The sequence below is a fragment of the Mustela nigripes genome, chromosome 12, assembly GCF_022355385.1.
Source record: "Mustela nigripes isolate SB6536 chromosome 12, MUSNIG.SB6536, whole genome shotgun sequence".
Classification (NCBI taxonomy): domain Eukaryota; kingdom Metazoa; phylum Chordata; class Mammalia; order Carnivora; family Mustelidae; genus Mustela; species Mustela nigripes.
Window position 1 is genome coordinate 65,885,804 of NC_081568.1, and position 19,326 is coordinate 65,905,129.

The 19,326-nt window shown below is 40.2% G+C and overlaps 1 long non-coding RNA gene across 1 annotated transcript in view; it reads right to left on the bottom strand.

Moving 5' to 3' along the window:
* Positions 1-1,128: 1,128 nt before the first annotated feature.
* LOC132027852 (uncharacterized) overlaps positions 1,129-19,326 on the bottom strand; it is an 80,740-nt gene continuing 62,542 nt past the window's right edge. The window contains exons 2-3 of the long non-coding RNA XR_009407227.1: positions 9,370-9,502; positions 1,129-1,227 (exon numbers count right to left, since the gene is read on the bottom strand). This is a non-coding gene — a long non-coding RNA (uncharacterized LOC132027852). The remainder of the gene's footprint in view (positions 1,228-9,369; positions 9,503-19,326) is intronic.

The following is a 19,326-nucleotide window of genomic DNA, read 5'->3' on the forward strand; positions in this document are numbered from 1 at the left end:
CAGCTCCTTTGCTATCAGGAGTAACCTTGGGATTGTGACCTAGTTTGTGTGGAGGGTGAGGAGCTGAGTGTCTACAGAGCTATAGGTCTGAGAACAATCTCAGTGAGACAACACCTCCATACTGCCCTTCCCTGAACGGGGAGAAACTCCTATCAGGTCAGCATTGGCAGCTGTGCTGTGCTTCCTTCTGTAGGCAAGGACTGCATCAGCAGAGTGATAATCAAATCACGATAGCTGAAGAGTATTGACTACTGGATTGACCGATCCAGACTGAACATCTGTATTCTCGCAACATTCATATCTTAAACTCCTAGCTGCCAATGATGGTATTTGGAAGTGGGGGCCTTTGGGAGTGACTCGTGCCCTTATAATAGAGACCCCTGAAATCTCCCTTGATACCAGCACCAGATAAAGACACAGCAAGAAGACAGCCTTCTGTGATCTAGGAAGAAGGCCCTTAACAGACACCACATCCACCAGGGTCTTGAGCCTGGCAGTGCCAGCCCCCAGGACTGTGAGAAATTTGTGTTTGTTTGTAAGCCGCATTGTATGGTCGATGGTGTTTTCACACAGTAGCCTGAACAGACTAAGACTCTGACCAAGGGAGGTGTTCTAGGCTCCCTCCTGGGATAGCTGGTCATCAAAACTGGGCCAATGCACTGAACAAACACCCCTGAGTCTAGGAACTTCTTTTGGGAATAAAGACCCCAGGAATGGAAGAAATGCTTTGCCCCACAGGTGGACTGGGAGAATTAGGACAACTTAATTTGAACAGTAAAAAGAATGGGACCTTATTTTGTTTCCCCAGTTAGTAGAGTATAGCAGACAGTTCCATATTACACTGCAGATAATTATTATTAGGAAGCCAAAAAATGTGTGTTCCCACTCAACAGTCAGTTGTTTTTAGTGCTGATGTAATGGTCCCAAGAAGACTTTGAAAAATTTAAGAAATCCGTAGTTCCTGCTGGGAGCCATGCTCATGTAAAGATATGGAAGAACCTGCAAATACAGGATAGACAAGTGAGGAAAACAAGCCTGGAGCTCATCTTCATGAATTTATTATGAATGCCTGAAGTAAAAGCTAGAACCTGGTTTGAAAAATAAGGAAGTCCTGTGGTTTAAATCACTGAGCTGTCCCCATGCATCAAACTCTAGTGACGATCCCTGAATTTGGTCTTTCTTTTCATAGGCCTTGTGAAATACTGAATCATTTCTGGGAGAAGACACCTGGATAAAATAAGAGATGAAACAACAAATAAGAAAATGAAACATTTTCTTCTGAGAAAAATAGAACTAGGCACCTTTGAATCCCGTAAGCTTGGCTGTACCAAGTTTTCTTTCTTAACTATTTATAGCAGGGATCTATTTAAGTTCTGCGTGTATCCAAGAGGAAGATTTAGGAATGGCTGTGGTCTTGTTTCAAATGTTTCATTGCTAATGCTGATCCGTAATACGATAGCTTTATTTTTAACATACTCTCTTTAGACATATCATATATTCAAAACTTCCCAAGCCAGAATAGTCAGGCAAATTAGATCATGTCCAGCAAGTATCAGAATGAATAAAGGATGCCTTAAAGGCTGGCAGGGAAACCATTTCAGTCAAAGGCCATAGTCAGTTGATCAAAAGCTTTGTTCATGTCATTAGGAGAATCAATGTGTCTTTAATTATTATTGCTGTCTACTGGAAAAACCAGGGAATTACAGAATCTTGAGTCTGATTTCACCTTTCGAGAGAAAGATAGAGTCCACCTCTTGATAGGAAGTGACAAGATCCATAAGATCAAGTTGGATGAGACATATCTTTGGACAATACAAAAGCTATAAAGCTTCTGTTTTCTGATGGCAATAGAGCCAATGCAAGAGTTTTAAAAGAATGGTTTAACTCAAATCCTTGTAGAAGTTCAATGTACAAGTTCAGCCTAGAATATTCTGTCAGTTGTAAGAAAGCAGACATAAGCAGGTATCAAATCCAGCATTACTGTCTTCCATTAAGTTCTATATATGACAGTATAAGACAGTAGCTAAACCAGGTTATTCCTGCATCAAAGAAGCCAGCTGAGTGAATTCTACATTAATTTTTTATCCAGGACTAGCCTTTATGTTAACATAACATTATGCACAAACTCCAAGTCAATCTTTGGATTTTGCAGTGATGTTAGGAAATCATGAGATTGGTCCCCATGTTTCTGACACTCTGAACCTCTATTTAGACATAGAAATACCGTTGGCTCCCCTCATCTAACTTGTTGAAGAAATGTGGTCACCACCATGGGAACCTGGACTCATACTCTGTTTCCAAAGGCAAGTAAACTTTGAAACCAGGCAAATGACATTAGCTCAGACGAGGACAGACTCTTGGATTCGTTCGATCGATGCTAATAGATTTGTCCCTCTGAAATTTCTTTGCTGTTTCCCAGGAGGAACATAAAAATACCTATGTGTGATGCAATGTGGGGAGACAAAAACCAGCCTTTGTGCCTCAGGGTGCGGCCCTTTGGGGATGGAATTCAGACATGTTCAACATCTCTGTCCTTTCCTTTCATCTCTTTTCAATGCTGTTCTGGGTGACCAGGATTACCAAACACCGCTGGGCGGAACAATCGAGGCAGGGACACAATCAGCGTTTGTCTTAGGGGAACAAAAAGATTTCTTTTAGATTAGGAATCCACCAAATCAGGCTTTTGCAAAAACTTCTGAGTTGTTTTATTATAAGATCTATTGGTCGAGATAGTGAAGGCTTTTTAGCATACAATCTGTTGCCGTCAAGTGTATGATGTACAATTTAGATGATAATAAACAAGACTCAAAGTCCTTTTATGGTGCAGAATTGTGGGGTTTTTTTAAGCAACATTTGGCAGTATAATCAATGTTGTTTTCACAACTTAAAGTAAAAAGCATTTGATGTAAAACCGCTGTTGCAGAATGACATTGTATTCTAGCATTTTCTTCAAAAATGAACAACGTTAAAAATAACTTTTGAAAGAAATGACTCAAACCTCCAAAAGATATAAACTTATCTCAAAGTAGTTAAGTGATGGCTATCTGTGCATTTTAAACCATATCCCAAGTGTGGAGAAGATATAATAAAAAAGCAAAGAATCTTCATGGTTGGACAAATATTACATATTTTGTTCTCTAAAGAGAGGCTTTTTCACATCTTTATCTCTTTGAGGCTGGAGTGCCTGGTTGGGAGATAGGCAGGCTGTACGTGAAAACCTTCTGGACTATTCTCAGTTCAGCTTCCATTTGGCCCCAGGTCGGGAGCTCTGCCACTGGAGTTGCTGCATTGTTTCTCAAAATGCTTAAAAATGCAACAATGGGTAGGGCTTGGGAAGCTTTTAAATTGCTGAATATTATCAGCAGTTCAAGTCAATGTTGTGAATGCTTCCCTCAGTACCTAGATGAAGAGGGAGATGGAAAGAGACAATAGGATGGGAAAGAAGGGAGAGAAAGTGTCCTCTGCCAGTGACAGGGAGAGGTGTCACCAGCTGGGGAGTGGCTTAATAACCCTTTACTGTGAGTTTATGTGTGCATGCTCGTGTGTGTGTGTGTGTGTGTGTGTGTGTGTGTGTGTGTGTGTCTACTGTGGGTGTAGGTTTAACCTTGGTCATCGGTGCTCAGGAGATCACTACAAAACAGGTTGTATGACACTTCTATGTCTTTTTATTGTTTTCTTAATTTTAATTTTAATTTTTTAAAATTTTTATTTAAGTAGGCCCCATGGCCAGCATGGAGCCCAATGCAGGGCCTGAACTCACAGCCCTGAGATCAAGATCTGAGCTAATATCAAGAGTCTGAAGCTCAACTGACTGAGTCACACAGGCCCCCCTGTTTTTATATTAAAGAAAAAATTACCTAAGGAGCTCAGGTAATAAGGTTGGGGCTGTGGATGTCAGCTCAGAGAGCCCTGATCTCTGCCTTCCTGGCTTCACCTTGGTCAGGAAGAACCTCTTCTTGACTAACAATGATCAGGATGAGGTTCCCCTTTGCTTTCTTTAGGGGTGAACTCCTAAGGGATTCTGAGGAAACGACCTTGACTGGTCTTTCAGAGGAAGAGGGCCGGCGGTTCTATTCTGTGTTTTTCAACCTCTGTCCTTTGCTCTCCTCAGACTCTCTGAAATTTGTCACTTTTGTCATTTTCATTTTCAGAAACTGACAGTTCCCTGGAGATTTTTCACTCTACATCATCTCTTGACCTTTCTCTGAGAGGTTGTTTCTCATTTTGCTGCCAGCTTGCTGCATGGCCCTTTCTTATTTGCAAGTTCTTAGGGTGAATACTTTCTTGCATGAACTTTCTGGACCCCAGGCTGTATTTTACATGGGGACTAACTCTCCCCTGTGAAAAACAAAGACAAGACAAAACAAAATGAAAAGACAAAATGAAACCGGATAAGATGACATAATGACCTAAGTTTTCCTGCAAACTCTTGAATTCTACCATTTGGACCTTTCCGTTTCAAATCTTAGGCAAATTTGACTTTTCAGGATTTCTCTTTATCTTTTGTAAGCACTTTCACTGAACCGGAAGAACTATCTGCTTCATTCAGATTACTATCAAAATCCAGAGAATTTGACATTCCCTTTCTCCTTACTATTTGTGTGTGTGTGTGTGTGTGTGTGTGTTTGATACGAAAGCCCAACATTAATAGATGATCAGAACCATGTGTCATTTATATTTTACCTGACCCTGTTTGAAGCACCCTGACATCAGGGGTAAGATGCTAAGGGAGAGTCTTTCACTTAGTGGTGGATTCTAAACTAAGAAAGAAGAAAAAAGAGTTTGGAGAATAAATGTCTCTGACAGCATGAAATTGTTCTTGACATTTTAATGATAGAGAAAATACTTAATAAGTTTTCATTTAAAATAGTTAAATGATGGGGCGCCTGGGTGGCTCAGTGGGTTAAAGCCTCTGCCTTGGCTCAGGTCATGATCTCAGGGTCCTGGGATGGAGCCCCGCATTGGGCTCTCTGTTCAGTGGGGAGCCTGCTTCCTCCTCTCTCTCTCTCTCTCTCTCTGCCTGCCTGCGTACCTGTGATCTCTGTCTGTCAAATAAATAAAAATAAAATCTTAAAAAAAATAGTTAAATGATCTCATTTGTTCAAATGTGGCTGATTTGTACTTCCTCTGAATTACCTGATTCAGTCCAGAGTAAGTAGCTAAATACACATTATATTTATAATATAAATACATATTTAAGGAGGAATCATGAAAATTAAGACAACGTTCATGGAAGTCTTATGTATACATGAAGCTTCAGGTCCCATATCTTTGGTATTGTTCCTGTGCTGAACCTGTTCCGTATGTATACTTACCTTTTTAAAATTGCACTTTGTCTGAGATGTTATGCCAAAACATTTTCCCCATCATGGAATTTTTCAGATTATTTGGGTGAGTAGGACATTTTCCCATCTTCCTTATTTTGTTTTTTGATGAGTGGCAACTGAAGGCTAAAGCCTGTTTGGATTTCGGAAGGTGGGCGGGGGGAAGCAGATCCTGCAGGTGTTCTTTTTTTTTTTTTTAAATATTTCATTTATTTATTTGTCGGGGAGAGGGAGAGAGAGAGAGAGAGAGAGAGAGAGAGAGAGCACACAAGCAGGCAGAGAGGCTGGCAGAGGCAGAGAGAGAAGCAGGCTCCCCACCGAGCAAGGAGCCCATGTGGGACTGGATCCCAGGACTCTGGGATCATGACCCGAGCCGAAGGCAGTGGCTTAACCCACTGAGCCACCCAGGTGTCCCTCCTGCAGGTGTTCTAAGAATCAAATACCTTCGCCCAAAGTTTAAGTGATGCAAGGGGCTTCCTCTCTTTATTTTCCTTTATTTTTTTTTTTTAGGAGCTTGATAAATGTATTAGTTTCCTATTGCTGCTATAATAATTCCTCTTGAAACCAGGGAGTCAACACAGATTTCTTTCTTCTCTGCTCTTCAGAAAGTCAGAAATCAGTGTCATGGGGCTGCATTGGGCTACAAGGTTTTGGCCAAGCTGTTTCCTTCTGGAAGCCTGAAGAGGAGAATCCATATCCTTGACTTTTCAGCCTTTTCTCAAGGCTGCCTGCATTCCTTGCTCGTGGCCCCTTCCTCCATGCTTCCGAGTGAGAAGCACAACATCTTATTTCCTCTCCAACTCTTGTTTACACCTTGTTTCTCGGACTTTGACTTCTCCTTTGCCTATTTCATGAGTCCTCTTGTGATTTCTGGACATAGGCAGGTAACAAGGATTGTCTTTTCATCTCAAGTTCCTTAACATAATCACTGCTGCAAAGACTATTTTGCTATGTGAGGTTATGTATTCCTAGGTTCTGGACTTCAGAGGCAGACATCTTTGGGGGGCCTTCACATATCCCATTCTGTATAGCATAGGAAACAAATGCTCTGTATCCCTCAAAACTTTTTTCACTAGGCTTTCTTTTGAACCCTAGGGCACCAGAATGCCCTAGAATTAGCAGGCACTATTCTTATAGCTGAGGAGAAAATGTTTAAGCTGCAACCACTGTTATAATTTTAATATTTACACCATCTTGTCTCACAGAGGGCCTCTCTGGTAAAGGTTTGTTTATGGTGTTTGGGCTTGGGAACTTAGCTTTTAAACCTATACCACTGCTTGTAAGAGAGCATGAGGGCAGGGATATTGAAATGCTGTGAAATAAATTTTAGGAGTACTTTAGTTTTTTGGACTCTTTCCCAGCCAAAACAACATTTTCCATTTCCCATTTATACTCTGTGCCATTTTGAAAATGACTTGTCAAGGCTTCTAAAAGCTGGTCAGTCAGCTTCAAATATTCTTACTGATGGACGAGATTAATTTTTACACCAAGATTTTTTTTTCTGAAAGCATTACATCAAGTACTTCTGTCAACTGTTTACTTTTTACTCAGGTACCACAATCTATGGCTGATTTTCTATTCAGAAAAGGTTGGGGGCGGCATACAATAAAAGCATTCCTTGAAGCGACATAGGGACAAATGAGTTCGGAAGACACTGCCAAACAGCAGTTAATGTTAGACTGGGCAACGGAGGGCAAAATAGGATAAATGGTCACAGTCAGAGCACCACATCCCAGACCGGTACAGGGATGACCCCCGATACACAAGGTGCTTCAGAAGTCTAGGGGCATCCCAGTGGCTCTCAGGAAATGCCATGATCCCAAAGGGAAGTCTGTAAGTACACATACCACGTTTTTCTCATTCAGTCCCAGAGCAGCTGCCACACTGGACTCTTACTCTGCTGATAGGGACTGCCATAGAACAAGGGAAGTGCCCTCCTTCCCCCGCCTGATTCCCTGGGGAATTCTAACACAGGAAGCCATGGAAGGTTCCAGAACCAGGGTAAAAGTCCAGGGCAGTATCTGTCAAGTGCCCATCCCTCATCAAGTTGCCAAAGATGTCATGCTCACTGCTGAGTGCTCAGCAGTTTTTGTCATAATGAAATAAGCCCTGAAAAGGCCTCTTTTGAGACTTAACTCTCAATAAATCTGTCTGCATTTCCGTTTAATAAAAAATTTTCAAATTAATCCTCAAAATGCCAACAAAGCCCAGTTATCATAAATCTTAAGTTTATTTAAGGTAAGTAAGATTTTTTTAAAACCCTTCAGCTTATACACTGACTGAGGGCAGTAATTTTTAAGAAGTTAGGGATGTATTTTTTTATAGTAAAGTACTTATTTTTCCTGAGAAAGATCCAATATTTTTGATTAACTTTCTATGAATTAGTTCACATAAATAGTGTTTCTTTTTCAGCGAATCTAAGAATTAGATTGGATTTGTTACCGTGGGTGTTTGCTAACTGCTTATGAAGGTGCAAATATTAAATCCATGATTTTCTTAAGGGTTTCTTTTTTTAATTTTTAAAGATTTTTTTAATAGGAAATATTTATTTTATTTTATTTTTTTCAGTGTTCCAAAAGTCATTAGAGAGAGAGAGAGGCAGGTGCGTGTGTCCACTTGCCTGTGTTGGGTGGAGGGTGGAGAGGCAGAGGCAGAGGGAGAGAGAGTGAGAATCTTCAGCAGATCAGCACAGAGCAGGAGGTGGGACTCAACCTCCCCACTCTGAGATCACGACCTGAGCCAAAATCAATAGTCAGATGCTTAACTGAATGAGCCACCCAGGAGCTCCAATCTATGGTTTTTCATAAATAAAACAAAATACCTTTTTTCTGCAATCCACAGTAAGAACTACATTTTACAGGGCAGCCTAGCATAGTATAGATACACATTTACATAGTTTAAAAACAAAATTTTAAGAAAAATAATTGCCATTCTTGTAGAGATATTCAGTTAACTCTATTTTATTCTATTTCTTTAAGAGACTACTCGTTTATAACCCACTAAATCAATTCATGACCAGCACTATGACAAACATTGTGTTATGAAATGACACAAAAATCCATTTTATTTTGAGTTGGAAAGAAAAAAAAACCCATCATTCTGGGTAATTCAAATGAATTATCTGAACATATTCTATTATAAAAAGATTAAAAAGTTAAATCCTTGAATCATGAAGACTATGGTTTAATTTTTTTTTTTTTGTTAAATTTACTTTTCTTAGATTTATAATGACTTCTGAGTGACACAGACTATCCACAAGAATTTTTAAGTAATTTTTTAAAAAGTTGCGGAGGTGGTTTAGCCCCACGTTCCAATGGAATCTGTTCTACTGTTTATGAACACCTGTGATTATGTTTTAGCACATAAAGAATTCCATCCAGAGTATCCATACCAGCTAAATGAATGTATCTAAAGGAATCAAATGTCAGTATCTTTTTCTTTTGTGAGCAATATTCCACCCCTCCCAGCTCCCCCCACAACCTTCACCTCCCTGAAAAATAAGTTACAAGTGCTATTTTTATTCTGGAAAAATACTGTGTCTGTCTGCAGCTGGTGGAAGCTTCAAGACTTTCTGAAAGTGCTCTCTGCTGGGTCAGAGGAGAAGATATGACTGGGGAGGTTAAGGTTTTGACCAATGAAGGATGGAGTTAAGACTTGCAGAAGAGCAGAATGGGTGTCTAGAAAAGCCTGGAATGACCCACCTTGAAAAATTAAAGCCCAGAAAGATTAAGATGCTTCTCTACTCCAGAATTCCACTTGAAAACCAAAGACCAAACTGTGAAATAAGCATAGCAAATCCATTGAATTCTTATGTTTCCACTGGCTAGCACTTTAATGCCCTCAACCTACAAAATTGTTTCAAGTTTTTCCTCAGACCTTTAATGCCTCTCCTTTGGAAGTGCCCCAGGGCCATCCTCCTTGTCCTGCCTGTTGCCTGCCCCAGCTGCTTTGGGAGAAAAGGGAGGTTATAATTGCAGTTGGTGGCCCATGGGTGTTTTGTAACCATGTATAAGGCATTCCCGCTGGAGAGACACATTTTTCTTACCTTACTCCTCCAGTACATTTTTCCTGAATATAAATAACTCCAATTCATCTTCACTTTTATATTGCCTTAGTTGCTGCTTGTAAATGCATTTCACATCAACTGAAGAGTTTTCTAAGTGGGTGACCTTCACATCCTGGTACAGGAGAAAATACAAAATGAGACCTGGGATTACCATTTTAAATGGAAGAGCTATAGGAAGAAGAGAAATAGCTCCTCCAGGCCCTTGAAGCTGAGTTGATTAGTCAGAAAGAGCTAGAGGCAGAACACATCTCTTCCTGCTCTATTTGCTGCATTTCTTGACTGGTTTTTAGGTCCTAGGCTTTAAAAAGGAAATCCCCAAAGCAAAGAAGGGCACATGAAGAATGGGAAATAACATTTGCTTGGTGTCTGGGGCTTTGCACCTGTGCTCATTTGTCTGGGCCAACAATACCAGCCGTTCAATCACCACATAGTCATTGAGCATTTCCTATATACCAGGTTCTTACACACACACACACACACACACATCCCACCTATATTTTATATAGGTATATAAGTATCTTCCAGTAAGGGCTAGAGAAAACAACAATATATCAAAGAGGAAAAAAGGGAGTGTGGTAGGCAGGCAAGATCTCTCCATTATGGTGACTTAGGACCAGAATCCGAAAGTAAGTGAGAAGAGCCCTGTAGACTTGTATAACACCCGGATGTGGGTGCTGCTTGGCATGTCTAAGGAGCAGCAGGAAGGTCCATGTGTCTGGAGCTAAGTGCCTGGGTCACATGAGATGAAGCCATAGCGACAAGGCCCTCCCCTCCTCCCCCCTCCCCTCCTTCCTTCCCCCCCTCCTCCCCCCCCCCCCCCCCCCCCCCCCCTCCTTCCTTCCTGCCATCCTCCCTCCCGCCCTCTCTCCTTCCCTCCTGTGTAGTTGTGCCATTCCTTTGACCTCTACTTAGATTCATTTGTTTCAATTTGCTTTCATGTCAATTTCATTTTTCTGTCCATATTGATTTAATTTTATTTTTAGCAATGTAGGATATTAAGATGCTTTCAAAACCCAAAACCACACAAAATGATGTACTCAGAGAAATGTCACCCCCTCCTCTCTCCCCTCTCCTCCTTCTGCCTTATTGGTCACCAACTTCATTATTTTCTGGGTTTATTGTTCTTGTGCGTGTTTTTTGGTTTGAGTTCTTTTTTGTAATGATAAGAAAACATGCATATTTTCTTATTTTCACTTTATCATGAAAATATTGGCATTCTAAGTATGGTCTTTTGTACGTGCCTTTTTTTCCAACTTACTACTATCTCCTGGCAATCACAGCTGTTTGGTATTCCCCTGGGTATAGTATAGTAGTTTATCTGTTTTATCTCCTATACTTGAACATTTAGGAAGTTACCTATGTTTTACACTTACCAGTGATGCTGTAAAAGGATAACTTTGTGCCTCTGTATTTTTGTACTGATGGACATGTATCATCAGGATGAATTCCTAGAAGTGGGACTATTGGATCAGCAGTAAATCCATGGGTAATTTTGTTACTTCACGCCAAGCTGCCCTCTATCAGGGTAATACCCCTTTATAATCCCAACAGCCATATATGAGAGGGCCTATTTCCCCACAGCCTTACCAAGAGATTGTATTGTCAAGCTCTTGCATTTTTGCCAGTTTGATGAGTGAGAAATAGTATCTCAGTGTAGTTTTAATTTGCACTTCTTGTGAAATGGAACATCTTTTCATATGTTTTTAACGACATTTTTAGATCCTTTTTGTGAATCATCTGTTCATGACTCTTGCCTAATTTTCTATAGGATATTTTCTCTCAATTAAAAAATGTATTATATATTGGGGATGACAGCCTTTTTTCCTGAGGTAGATGCTGCAAACATTGTCTTACAGTTTGTCACTTGTCATTTGATTTTGTTCATAGTGTTTTTTTGTTTTCAAGTAGATAAATTCTTGACTTTACAGTTGGTTCCACTAAAAATTCTCTCAATTCATGTACTTGAACATGTTTTGAAGGTAGAGATGAGAGGTTTTGGTGATGAACTTCATGTGGGTCGTCAGAAAAAGAGGGTCAGGAATGATTTTAAGATTTTGACCTGAACAACCAGAATGTGAGAGTTTCCACTTCCTACAGAGAACTCAGTTTTTGTGGGGAATGTTAGGAGTTCTGTTTCAGCGATATGAAATCTGATATGTCTGTTAGACGCCCTGGTGGAGATATGAGGGGGGGTAGATGGCTACAGTATAGATTTAGGGAAAAGGTAAGAGACATTTAGTGTCAGCCATGTGGAGACAGAATTTAAAACCACAGAACTGTTAGGAGGTTTTGATGAAAGCATTATGTCCACTTTGGGGATAGATGTCCTGGTATTTTGAGGGCTTAAGTCACTCATCCAAGTAAAGAGCAGATCTGGGCCATAAATCGAGGTCTTATCCTCTATATTTGTGTGCTACGACAAAGTGCCCTAGACTGGGTGGCTTAAACTACAGAAATTTGTTTCCTTCTAATTCTAGAGGCTAGGACTTCAAGATGAAGGTGTCAGCGAGGTTGCTTTCCTCTGAATCCTCTCATCTTAGTTTGCAGATGATTGTCTTCTCCTCCCTGTATATCCGTGTGGGCTTTCCTCTGCAGCATGTCTGTGTCCTAATCTCTTTTAATAAAGAGGGACACTGGCCATACTGGGTTAGAGCCCACCCTGATAGCTGCAGATTAACTTAATCACAACTTTAAAGACCTTATTTCCAGACATAGCCACACTCAGAGGTACCAGGGTCTTCAACATATGAAACTTGAGGGTACATGATTCACCCCAAACACCCCTCTCTCTTTTTTTTTTCCCTCTCTTTCCATTATACCAACGTGTTATGTATTTGAAAGGAAATAGGGGTTTAGAGTTATTGTTTCATAGAAGATATAAAAAGGTGATGACTTTGATGCACATGAATTAATATTTCTCCTTGATTTGGGGAATATTTAGATGGATGAGATAAACATGAATGATATCTAACATGAGCCCATGGTCCTTAGATCTGCTCCCAGGAAAAAGGTCTTGTCCTTTCCGGGAAATGCAGGATCTGGAAAAGCCCCTGACACAGAAGTCCCAGCAGTAAATGTGGATCTTGTCTGGGATGGAGGAAAGTAGGATGGACACATTTCAGAATTAGTGCTAATGTTGATCTCACAGAAGTCATTCTTTGACCACTAACAAATGCAGATTAATGTAAATCAGAGACAACATCTTTAGGTAAAAAACATACGCCAAACTCCATGCATAGACTTCCAGCTAGAAGAAACCCTAAGGAAGAGAGGAAGACAAGCCATAAGACACTCCTAAAGACAGAGAACAAACTGCAGTTGGATGGAGGAAGGTGGGTGGGCGCTGGGCTGGAATGAGCAGGGGGAGGGCACTCGTGATAAGCACTGGGTGTTGTATGCAAGTGATGAATCACTGAGTTCTACTCCAAAAGCCAATTTGCACTCTAGCTGACTATCTAAAATTTAAATTAAAAAGAGAGAGAGAGAAGTAACCTCAAGGAAACTTCCTTATAAAGTCTTTAGTTATACATAGAAATCGGGAGCCAAAACTTACAGATTTTTACAATTAATTCGTTAAACATTTGTATATTTAGAAATGCATTAAAAAGAGAAGAATAAGCATCTCTGTGGTTCATGGAATGATCCCGTAAGTTCTCCAAGTCACCTTTACTTATAAAGATCCTAAAAGTACTTTTAGGCACTGTTTTTGTAATCTGTTTTTCAATATTTTTGCTACTGGGTTATTATTCACTACACTACAATATCCTGGTGCAGGAAAACATCTTCATAAATTACAAACTGAAACTCATCGAGATTCTATGGGAGACAAATTGCTTTAAGTTTGCCTTTCCAAGAATTTATAGTTATTTCCTAGTAACTTTGTCAGTGACATCTGTGATAATGTTTCTGGAATTAGAATATGTTCTCTTAACATTTTTACTTCTCAGAATAAATGATCTGAATGGAACAAAATTTGCTTGAAGACGTTGGGCTGGAATAGAGGTTGAAGCAACTTTGATTTTGGCTGATACCTAAGCAGAATTTTTTTTTTTTTTAAGATTTTTATTCATCTATTTGACAGACCAAGATCACAAGTAGTCAGAGAGGCAGGCAGAGAGAGAGAGAGGAGGAAGCAGGCTCCCTGCCGAGAAAAGAGCCTGATGCAGGGCTCGATCCCAGGACCCTGAGATCATGACCTGAGCCGAAGGCAGAGGCTTTAACTCATTGAGCCACCCAGGCGCCCCCTAGTTAGAATTTTTTCAATGGTAAGTTTGGAGGGCTAGTAAGACAGAACATTCCAGTTGCCTTGGGTTGCTTAGGAAGGTGACATGGGGTGTTCGGATAATAGTAGCCTACCAGCTGATATCATGGACACTGTGGTAGAAAACAAACACTAATAAGACCAAAATGTAAAGGTTAATCAGTTAATAAAGGTTAATTTCTCCTTAAAAATAAGAAAATACAACTACTTAAGAGGATGGATCCTTATCTTCCTAATCTTCCAAGAACTTTTGTTCTTCCCTCTGTGTGGCTCCCAGGTTCCGTTCACAAACATTGTTCAGGTAGACACAAAGCTACACAGTCAGGACCAAGCATGAAAAATGTGGACACAACAGTGCATCCCCCTTTTGGCATTTCTTCTTTTTTCAGTAAACAGAAGTGGCCTGGGGCTCCTCAGACCTGTGAGGGTTCTAGCAGACACCAATTTATTTATTCGTTTGTTTGTTTGCTTGTTTTTTAAAGGTATTTATTTATTTGACACAGAGAGAGAGAGAGGGAGAGAGAGAATGCACAAGCAGGGGGAGCGGCAGAGGGAGAGGGAGAAGTAGGCTCCTTGCTGATCAGGGAGCCTCACTCAGGGCTCAATCCCAGGACCCCGTGATCATGACCTGAGCATCTGTCTGACCGACTGAGGCACCCAGGAGTTCTGGATACTGATTACTTTAAAATATGGCCAACAGACCATCAGTCCCACGGTCGTGGACTCACTGTACTCTTCCTTCATGAGCTATGTTTCTTAAACAAAGTAGTTCAGGAGCCTTGAGGCTTCCCCAGGCCGAAGACTGCTCTTCTCCTAGGGCTCCAACTCTGCTTCCTGTCCTTTGTCACTGTGTTTTGGGGAAAAGTCACCCAGGACTCTGGTGTCCAGATGTTTATGATTTCCTTGTTTAGGGCTGCATACACATTCTTTCTGGCCCATTCTGACAACAAAGCAAACCCAACCCAACCCAACTATCCAACCAAAAACATCACACAGGGGAAACGTGGCTCTTCCTGGCTCTGCTATGATTCGGCCTTCCTTAGTTGCTTGTTTTTAAGACAGGCACTTACTAGCACAGCTCAGTACTTGATTTAGAGAAGCAAAATAGTAGTGTGTGTGCTCAGCCCTTTAAATGCGGCTCTGTGGCCAGGCTGTTCCCTGGGCCATGGAGTAAGAGAAACTCTAGGACCTTGCCAAGTGACCTAAACCATAGATTTGGGTCAGGTTTACTTTTATTCTCCTTCGCATGGAATCCACGGGAGAGGCACTGGAACCATAGCATCAACCTCACCAGGGAAGAGTGGAACACAACAGAAAGTTCTGGACCTTTTTCAAATCACACAGGCACGTTTAAGAGAAAAGTGAAAACGCTTCAATCTTTAATCGATGTGTGATCAATCAGGAATATGTCTTTTCATGGCTTTTTCTCTAAGTCCACCTACGTGGAAAATTAACAACTAGAGTCCCCACTGTGGAAATAAATGAAGACTCTCTCACAGGAGAGAGAACAGGAGTCTATTTATTTGGAGTTTGCTACGACGAGGGAACGAGCCACCATCAAGTGATGGTGGTGCCTTTAGCAGAGACTCAAAGGCAGGCAAAGAAGATGGAAAGCCTAGCACTGGAAGAGGGAAGGCTTCAGATGTGCACTGACTGGAAGCTGCTGGTGTGGAGGAGCTGCGGGTGGACTCCTCAGAGTAGGGCGTCCCATATGAGGGGTTGGGGGTACATATTTGGCTTTTTCCTGTTGTTCCAAAGATGGGAGCAGGGTTAAAATTAGGGAAGCTGCCGGTTCATAATCAAGTCTTGACTGTTTTGGACCAATTGCTGCCAGGGTAAGTGACCTACTGGGCTATTGGCTGGAGTTCTAGTTTTATTTATGGTCTGACCTTTCAGTCTGTATGGGGCGTCTAGGACCAAAGGTAATTATTTATTCTTAGGTTCTCTAGTATAGGGAACCCTGAATAGGGTCCCATTGTCTGTGGTGTATTGTAAGCCATCGTTTCTCTCAGACGGTTGTTTTTCATAATGGAGTTTTATGCTTTTTATGTAAGCAAATCTTTGTCTTTTGACTCTCTTTTCCTTTTTCTTTTCTCTTTTCCTTTTTTTTAAAAATTATCTTTATGACTTTGAAATTATGTGGCTTTCCTAAGAAGGACATCCTCTTTATAATATTACAACATATGTCTCCTACATCTCCTTCTAAGGTAATTACAGTTTAAAAGATAGCTTTGTAATCCAGATAAACTTAATTGTTACCCGCGGTGCGAAAAGGAACTACTACTGCTTTCTTTCCTTTTCCAAATGGATAGTCATTTGGAATTATACATTCTTCCCCCATCAACTCAAAAACTCCGGTGCTTGCTTCTGGGTTCTGTACTTTCGATCTATATTTTTGCTTTAATGACTAAAACATCACAGTTTACTTTGTGGGCAATAGCCTCTTCACTTCAGTTTTAATTTCTTTCTTTAACTTGCGTCATTGAGAAAAGTACTTTTTTAAACTGCAATTTTCATAGGCTTTGTTCCTTTCACTATTTTATAAAGTTATTGCCTCATAGGCACAAGAATGTGGTCTGTGTGATTTCTGCTTTTTGATTAACAAAGATTATTTTGGTCCCGCTATGTCAATTGTTTTCAAGTTCTTACTTCACAACTATTTTGAAAATAATGTATACTCTCTATTTCCTGATTAAATGTCAATATTCATTCTTGTTATGCTAAACCTCCAGTCCTCTATGACTTCTCTATCATTAACAGTTTCTAAGAAATTTATCTTCAATTTTCTCAGTAGGATTTTGGCTTGGTCAATTTCCCCCCTGAATATCTAACAGCTTTGGCTCCTATCAAAGCAATGTGATTAGTTTTGTAAATGCTTGTGACTATTATAATGTCTTGGTGGATGTCAGATCTAATATCTTAGATGCCTCTTTCCTAGTATTAGAAGGCTTATCCATAATGGAGAAGTAATTGGAAATCAAAGCAGGAAGTGACTAAATGTGAATTATTTTCACCTGGACACAACTGGGGCTCATAGTCTCCTCAAGAGAAAACATCTCCGTGATAAAGTCCTTTTCCTGAGAAGCAGCCGACCTCCTCCTAGGACCGTACTGGATCAATACACAATGTGGCCATGAGCTCTTCTTGCCCTAATGTTGCTATTTCCACACAGTCCATTGCCCATTTGATTACTTAGTCTTAGACATTTAAGACCATTCATTAGAAAACCTTTGAGTCTGCTGGGTTTTTTTCCTGGCAATGTTCCTTTTATGCTCTTACTTTTAATATTGATTTTGTAGGTCAGGCTCTCCAACCAATCTCGAGTACCTTTTACTATGTGCTTGTTGTACGATCTTTAGATAAAGATATTGGGGTTGGAAAGAAGTGGCTACTTAATGGCTACCAGATTGGTTTTTCAGTTGAGATTTCAAGCCTTCAGTGAAACGATGCCTGTTTTCCTCCAGTCCCGAAGTCAATTTTGTAGCTCTCAAGTCTGGAAATCCCCTCTTAGTTCCAAAGAGCTGTGATTTCTAGGTGAAAGCAAGAGGTACAGAGTACCCAGAACTATACTGGGGATTGTGAGTGCCATGGCTGCACACTATGATCTTAGTGGACAGTTTTCTGGATTTTTTTTTTCAAAAAGGGAAATCAAAAGTATAACTAATACAATTAAGTTTGTATAATGTTAGCAGGATTCCTATGTAAATTTAAAAAATTCTAAAGACCCATTTGTTTGTCGGACTCTGTGTCCCTGTTTTTTGCGAAAACATATGATAGCAGGGTGCTTGGGTGGTTCAGTTGGTTGAATTGGACTCTTGACTTTGGCTCAGGTGATGATCTCAGGCCTGTGAGTTCTAGCCCAGCCTTAGGCTCCCTGCTCTGTGGGAAGAGTGTTTGAGATCCTCCCTCTCCCTCTGCCCCTTACCCCCTTCTCTCTCTTTCTCTAAAATAAACAAATAAATCTTAAAAAAAAAAAAAAAAGATGCAGTAGCTCTAAACTACTATAATCAGTAGAGAACACGAAAGAACTGGAGGAAAATTCCTTGAAGGATTAAAGGCATTTTAAGTACAAAACACCCTTCCATAAAGATGATTAGAAAATAGTAGAATATAGTATAGAATCAACTGCTAATTTGAACAGCATTGTCTATTTCTGGAAGTTCAGAGAAATTTTTTTTTATATAGGTACGCTTTGATGACCCTAGACAGCCTTTAGAGCAGACCAGGTGATTTAAAGAGTTTGGGGGCATTTCTTCTCTCTCCTAGGGTCTCAACCTCTTACAATTATGTGAAAGATAAAGGCAAACCTACGTGTACTGCTCAGCCACTTGCTGAGTACTTTTATATGTTCTGTTTTTCTTTCTCTTCATCACAAACCTGCAATGTAAGTACCCATTTTACAGATGATAAGACTTCAATTCAGATAAAGTCTCATGCTTGAAATACTGAGCTTTCAAGCATTGGGGTCAGGGTTTTATATGGAGTCCAAACTCCTGGTCTTTCAAAACCATTATGCCACTGGGACTGCTGATTTGTAGCTGAGTCAGACAGAAGTTAGAGTAACCTGGGGACCCACTACTTGTGATTGGCATCTGAAGTGGCGGACAGTCTGCTGACCCTGGGGATGGCGGTAACACTAGGCAGTTAGTATCAGAATTGCTTGGTGTGGACAATCACATAGTGGTGTCAGAAGGGTTTAGTAGAGTAGAATAAACCCAGGAATGTTTTTCCTATCTGGCAACAATATATAACTAATACATTCTTAATAGAGGTAGTGATTCTAATGCTTACTCAGTTTTGACATACGAAGAATGTTTCAGGATTCATACAATTGGATGACTTTGCTATTTATTAGGATCTATCATATTTTCTTAATAAAATGACATGGAGGAACAAGAAGACTATTACCCTGAGTTTTTAATGGATTGTTTAAAGTATATTCTATCCAATATTGGAGACACAAAGGCATCGTAGTTAAGAGGATGGACACTGGAGCCATGCAAACTAGATTTTACATTTTTCCAGCTATGTGACCTTGGGCACATGATTAATCTAAGAGCCAGTTTTCCCACTTGTAAAATATGCAGAGTAATCACAAGTACCTCTCAGAGATTTGAAGGGATAAAATATGATAATGTATGTTTTTTGTATGCTCAGTGGCTTGTAGTGAATGCTCAATAAATGTCAGCTATTACCGAGCTGCTTTCAGTATTAAAAGTATGTTCTGATTACATTTAAAATGGAAATTTGGCAGATAAAGGACGGAAGCTCAAACCCAAATCTTGCCAGCATTATTTTTTTGTTAATGATATTAACAGAACAAGAATGACTTTCTGTTCATCTGGACAAGCACACAACCACTGACACCGTGAACTTGGCTGTTGTGGAATGCTAATCATCCCTAACAATGTCAGGGGCAGGCAAAGTGCCAGCTGGAGGAAATTTAATCAGGGATCCATCTCCCACATTTTTATGTTACATTTTATATACATTTATCAAAACTGGTTTGCATGAAAACACCTTGCAACGATAGAATATTCATGAAGATGGCTTCTTATACCTCTCATGCTTTATTTCCTGGATTTATATATTCTCCCACACCCCCATGTGTGTGTGTGCATGTGTGTGCACACGTGCATACAACACACATACACACACACACACACACTCCCTCT